A 6,739-nucleotide genomic window follows, 5' to 3' on the forward strand; every position below is an offset into this window, starting at 1 on the left:
CAATTTCACTTATTAGTTCAATTGAATAAGACATCGATATCCGTCTGGATATCGTGAGTAACGACTTGAGTGTCACCTGACTAATTCTTCTTGAAGGAAAGTACTGGTGACTCTTCAGAGGTCCCTGCTGGCACACGCTGAAATCAAACGGAGGTACCCAGGGCGGGACTTCCGTTCTGCAAGTCGGATGAATTACAATGTGGCACAAAACAAAATGGCTGTTTTCCCTTTTGTTAGCTTAGCATCTCGAGCAAGCTAATCCTACTTTTTGCATATTTCAGCATAACATAGGATTCCCTTGGCAAGGGAAAGGTTTTACTCATAACGTATTATGTTCAAACCCTTTTCGGCGATATTTGACAATGTTTTAACCAGAACTCGCGGCAAACAACGAAATGCACCGTGGTCTACTCGCATCGAAACGCGAGAGAGACAGAGAGATAGTTATCGCTGGTCAAGATAATCTCTCCTAAATTTCAATCGGCTGGCTCTTTGTCCTCGCTCGAGAAATTAATAATGACCTAGCCAACACGCTTCTGAAACGCGAGAGGCAGAAATAGCCCAGCGTTTGGCCAAACACGCTATTTCTCAGATAGCTTTATCAGCCCTCATACAGAACTGTATAGCTTATGCTACCCACTGACTACGTCAGAGCATAACACGGAGGCGATTCTCCAGAGCACACACGCACCAATAATTCCGATCTACAATTCCCATGATGTATATAATCAACTTGGTATATTATGTAATCTGCTTTTCAATTTTATATAGGCTGAATCAAAATGAAAGCGTCATCCTATTTTAGATTCCTCACAGGGGGCACCAATATGTCGTGTCTTTGGCTATGCCGGATTAAGTGATATGACATGCTAACCTATAAAATCCTTTCTCTGTAATTAATATTACCTGATTAACCTGTTAGGGTATAGGGGGCAGCATTGAGACTTTTTTGAAAAAAGATGTGCCCATTTTTAAATGCCTCCTACACCTACCCAGTAACTACAATATGCATATACTTATTATATATGGATAGAAAACACCCTAAAGTTTCAAAAACTGTTTGAATGGTGTCTGTGAGTATAACAGAACTCATTTGGCAGGCAAAACCCTGAGACAGATTCTGACAGGAAGTGGATACCTGATGTGTTGAATTGACTTTGAGCCTATGCCATTGAAAAACAAAGGGGGTGAATTATATTCTGGCACTTCCTATTGCTTCCACAAGATGTCCCCAGCCTTTACAAAGTGTTTTGAGTGTTCTACAGTGAGATCTGACCGAATAAGAGCCATGGAACGTGATGGTCCATCATTCACCCTGGCGCGCGATTTGATGGTGGGTACTCTCATTCCGAAACGTTTTAAAAGAAAACCCAATGGTCCGCCTTGAATTTTATTCATGTTCTGGTTAAAAAAGGCCCTAATGATTTATGCGATACAACGTTTGACATGTTTGAACGAACGGAAATATATTTTTTCCGTTCTTGAAGTGAAGTGAAGTCCGGCTGGCTTAGATCATGCGCTACAACACGGAGGTTTTTCGACATAAATGATGAGCTTTTTTGAACAAAACTACATTCGTTATGGACCTGGGACTCTTTGGAAGTGACATCTGATGAAGAGAATCAAAGGTAATGGATTATTTATATAGTATTTTCGATTTTCGATTCCTCCAACATGGCGGTTAGTCTGTATCGCGATGCGTATTTTTCTGGCGCAGTGCTCAGATTATTGCAAAGTGTGATTTCCCAGTAAGGTTAATTTAAAATCTGACAAGTCCATTGCGTTCAAGAGATGTAAATCTATAATTCTTTGAATGACAATATAATATTTTAGCAATGTTTTCTAATATTAATTAATTATTTTGTCGTCATGACTTGACTGCCGGTATTGGAGGGAAACGATTTCCTGAACATCAACGCCATAGTAAAACACTGTTTTTAGATATAAATATGAACTTGATAGAACTAAAAATGCATGCATTGTCTAACAAAATGTCCTAGGAGTGTCATCTGATGGAGATTGTAAAAGGTTAGTGCATAATTTTAGCTGATTGTATGGTTTTGGTGACGCATGTCTTTGAATCGACAATGCATTGCACACAGCTATTGTCAATGTACTCTCCTAACATAACCTAACTTTATGCTTTCCCCGTAAAACCTTTTTGAAATCGGTAAACGTGGTTAGATTAAGAAGATGTTTATCTTTCAAAGGCTGTAAGTTAGTTGTATGTTTGAGAAATTTGAATTTGTACATTTATTTGGTTTCAAATTTGCCGCTCTTGAAATGCACCTGCTGTTGATAGGGTGCGCCACAGGTGGCACGCTAACGTCCCAGGTAGCCTCAAGAAGTTAAGCTAATCATGTAAATGTAATTAACTAGAAAGTCAGGGCACCACGGAAGAACGTTTATAGAGCCGTTATCTTCCGAATAAACTCTTAAAATACTTAGTCATATTTTACATCGATAGCAGTCAATATTAACCCTTATCTTATTTTCAGTCTCATAATGAAAGTTGTAAATTCTTGGCTATCTTCACGAACCCTGGCTAACAAGTTGAATCAGCAATACAAAATTGGGTTTAATTATTTATTTACTAAATACCTAAACTAATCACACAGAATTACAAATACACCGAATACAAAATGTCAAACATGATGGCTGGTTACACAAAGGAAAGGGGGTTGGGCTTGAATGAAAGAGCGGGAAGATTTAGCAAACAAAGAAACAGCAGCTATGCTATCGTAAATACATTATCTTATGCATTCTAAATTACCGCCCATTTGGAAAAGGAAAATGCAATAAATATTTACTCTGAGCTGCGCTTCGGTAGATTGGTCGTAGATGCTGGCCGGGTTGGCCAACAGATCTTCCTGTCCTCGGAAGAATGTCTCTGGTGGTAAATTGGATACGTGGTGGTATCTTCGTCCGTCTGTTAGACTGGATCCATAGTCCGTCCTTTCCTAGCCCCCGTCTACAGTGGCCACTGCTAACTCAACGGCTAGGAAGTATCACTTCTGTAGTGAATAAGCTCAAAGTTCATACCATTCGCCACCAAAGCTCATGCCGAGGTTGGCTTAGTTCTGTACTTGTCATGTGTGTCCTTCTAACGTAGAGGCTGCAGACCTCACGTACTGGAAAATGTGGTTATCTTTTCGTCAAAGGCTTATATAGTGGAGAGGGGGAAGGATGTGTTTCATCGTTTATAACCCCTGTCTCTTCACAGGGGTGGGCCACTGATCAAGCAGGGCACTTTCCTTATGAAAACCCAATTCTCTCATTTGGAAGCTAAAATTACATTTAATCTCCTAACAAACAATTTCAATATCAAACATTTCAATTGCATAACAATTCCATGTGACTCTGATAACTAGAGGGTGTATACTTTCCCAGGTACAGTTTATGTCGTCCTGTCATCAGTCATAATGTCTCAGATGACAACAGAACTGACATCCATACTCATTACGTTCCAAAGCATATTTCCAACTGGTTTTATTACCAAAATATGGTTCCTTTTCCCCATTTGTTTGATGTTCCCAGACTCTCTATATTTAACACAGGCTATTCAAGTCATTCAGTAGGGTCAGAAAGAGAGGGGAAGGGAGAAAGGTATTTATGCTGCCACCCCTACTACACTATACTACACCCACAGTACCAGCACTCTGCTACCACCCCAACTACTCTACACTACACCCACAGTACCAGCACTCTGCTACCACCCCAACTACACTACACTACACCCACAGTACCAGCACTCTGCTGCCACACCAACTCGTTTTGGCTCGGCTTGCCGAGAGTCTTTCACTTCCTCAGTGTCAGAAGGCCGCCCCAACTACGCGCACTATGCATCCGCCCCGACTACACACACACTATGCATCCGCCCCAACTACACGCACTATGCATCCGCCCCGACTACACACACACTATGCATCCGCCCCGACTACACACACACTATGCATCCGCCCCGACTACACACACACTATGCATCCGCCCCAACTACACACACACTATGCATCCGCCCCGACTACACACACACACTATGCATCCGCCCCGACTACACGCACACACTATGCATCCGCCCCGACTACACACACACTATGCATCCGCCCCGACTACACACACATACTATGCATCCGCCCCAACTACACACACACTATGCATCCGCCCCAACTACACACACACTATGCATCCGCCCCGACTACACACACACACTGTGCTGCAACAGTCGTGTTTCTCTACTCGGGTACCAGCCACCATCACCTCCACTGCCCACATTCAGCGTCGACATGCACCTGATTTGTTGGCAGTCTATAATTTTCACGCTCTTGCCCCGCAACGGATCGGACAATGTCTTAAGGTCAGCGAGATTTCAGAGATCCATAAATTAATAGAATTTGTGTATGCGGCATTGAAATTGGATCCGGTGTGGGAGAGAACAACTTTGCTGAACAGAGGACACTGGTGCACTGTTCTCTGACTGGCAACGGACCAGTCTCTCTCACTGCCTCTCTATTGTCTAGCCTACAGGACCGTCGGGACCTACACAGGACCTGCTGTGTATCCAAGACCAAGAAAACATCCCCTCAGGAACAATAGAGCACCAGCATGTCCTACAGCACCGTCCTGTCTCTCTCTACTCTCTACTCGACTCCGCTACCAGCCACCAGCATGACTCACACTCTTCATCGGTTTCTCTCTCTACTTTGCCACCGCTGCCATCCAGAGGGGGGTACAGGACAGTCGGGCAGGCTGACTGGGTGGAGGTACAGGACGGTCGGGCAGGCTGACTGGGTGGAGGAAGGACAGGAGCACCTATTCTGTTTAGGACTGTTTTACTATATACCTCTGTGTTCTTTGTAGTATATGTGAGAGATCTCCAACGAAGAATTCCAATGTATGTATAACTATTAATAATCGCAAATGGAAAATATACTACTTGAATAACATTTGATTAAACTACTTGAATAAACTTATAAACAGCTTCTGATTCAGTTTGGAAACTATCATATAATTTCTGTTCCACAGGAATATAATGATAGAACAATGTATATAATGATATTGTGTATAATATATAATGATTTATAGGAAAGCGCACTGAGGTCACAGGGTCATGGTTGACATGGATAGTTCTAATGCTAGCAGGATTAGTCTGCTGGTTTCACTTGTTGCAAAATCCTCCGTGTCTCTTCCTATCACTATAACAGTGATGTTGAATGACCCAGTTACACCCCCCTGCTCTGGATCGTTCCATGGTGGCAGAAATAAGAAGGGAAGGAAAGAACCATAGAATAAATGGAACATTCTGCTGTCACTCTGTGGATCCAAGACCAAGAAAACACATCCCCTCAGGAACAAACACTGGCATGTCATGCTCTACTCTGTAGTCGCTACCATTCACTGCTGAGATACTCTGCAGCCCAGCCCACTGAATTCGTAGGAGGATGTCTACATTCCACACGCCACATTGCATCAACCAATGGCTGTGATCCATGTCATGGACAATAATAAAGTACATATTTCATGCAGAACGCTCCATTCTCAGTCTTTCAAATAATATGTTTAGATATTAAGGAGGCTGTTGGTTTGTATTATCATAGCACTATAATATAAGGGGTTCCTAGAAATCCATTGTGAGACTAATAACTTCATAGGGTTCTTCACTATCAATATCACTATCTATCACTATCACTGTCTATAGACAGACAATAAGTGCAATGTCTAACAGCGAGGTGCAGTGGAAACATCCTGGAGCTGAACACAAAGAAAAGAAAGGACATCATAGAGGATTTTAGGAAGAGATAATCACATTGCTGTCAGCAAAAGGTGGCCTGAGGTAGAGTTGGAGACTGTTTTAATGCCACGTTCACAACAACTGGGAACTCGAACATCTTGTTTGTGATTTACTGTTTTAAATTCCAGGCCGTAAACATCTCTCCCCGCTGGGTACAGAGGTCAATTCAACTTCTATTTCAAGTTGGCTCAATATAATTTCATTGAAATGACGTGGAAACGTGTGTAAAGCTTTTATCTGACTGTTGTTATTAGTATTGATGACTGTAGTGTTTTTATTGCTGTTCTACTTATATTTTGTATTTGTTCCATTTATGACTGTTTTACTGTATACCTCGGTGTGCTATGTAGGCCTAATATATGAGAGAGAGCTCCAACGAAGAATTCCAATGTAATACCTGTAATACTTGCAAATGGAAAATACTACTTGAGTGAACTTATTTCATAAACTCCTTGAATAAATGTAGAATTTTTTGGATTTGAGTTTGGAACTGTCAGATAATTTATTTACCACAGAAATATAACGATAGTATAATGTATATAATGATATTGTGTATATATGATGATTTTTAAGGAAAGGGAACGGAGGACACAAGGACATCGTTATGGTAGTTGGATTAGTCTGCTGGTTTTGACGATGAAAAAGCGGCTTAACTCCGAGTAGCAGCTGTAGTGGTGTCGGTCAGGAGGAGAACGGCTGAGCGTTGAGCGTATCAGGAGCACTGCCAGTGAAGCCACCGAACACCTCCGCTATATGGGTTTAAGCTATTTTAGGCTCGTCGGCCGAGAGTCTTTCACGTCCTCAGTGTCAGAAGGCCGCCCCAACTACGCGCACTATGCATCCGCCCCAACTACACACACACTATGCATCCGCCCCGACTAGACACACACTGTGCTGCAACAGTCGTGTCTCTCTACTCGGATACCAGAGAGAGAGAGAGAGACATAGTCT

Source organism: Salmo trutta, chromosome 5, assembly GCF_901001165.1.
Source record: "Salmo trutta chromosome 5, fSalTru1.1, whole genome shotgun sequence".
In the NCBI taxonomy this organism is placed as follows: Eukaryota; Metazoa; Chordata; class Actinopteri; order Salmoniformes; family Salmonidae; genus Salmo; species Salmo trutta.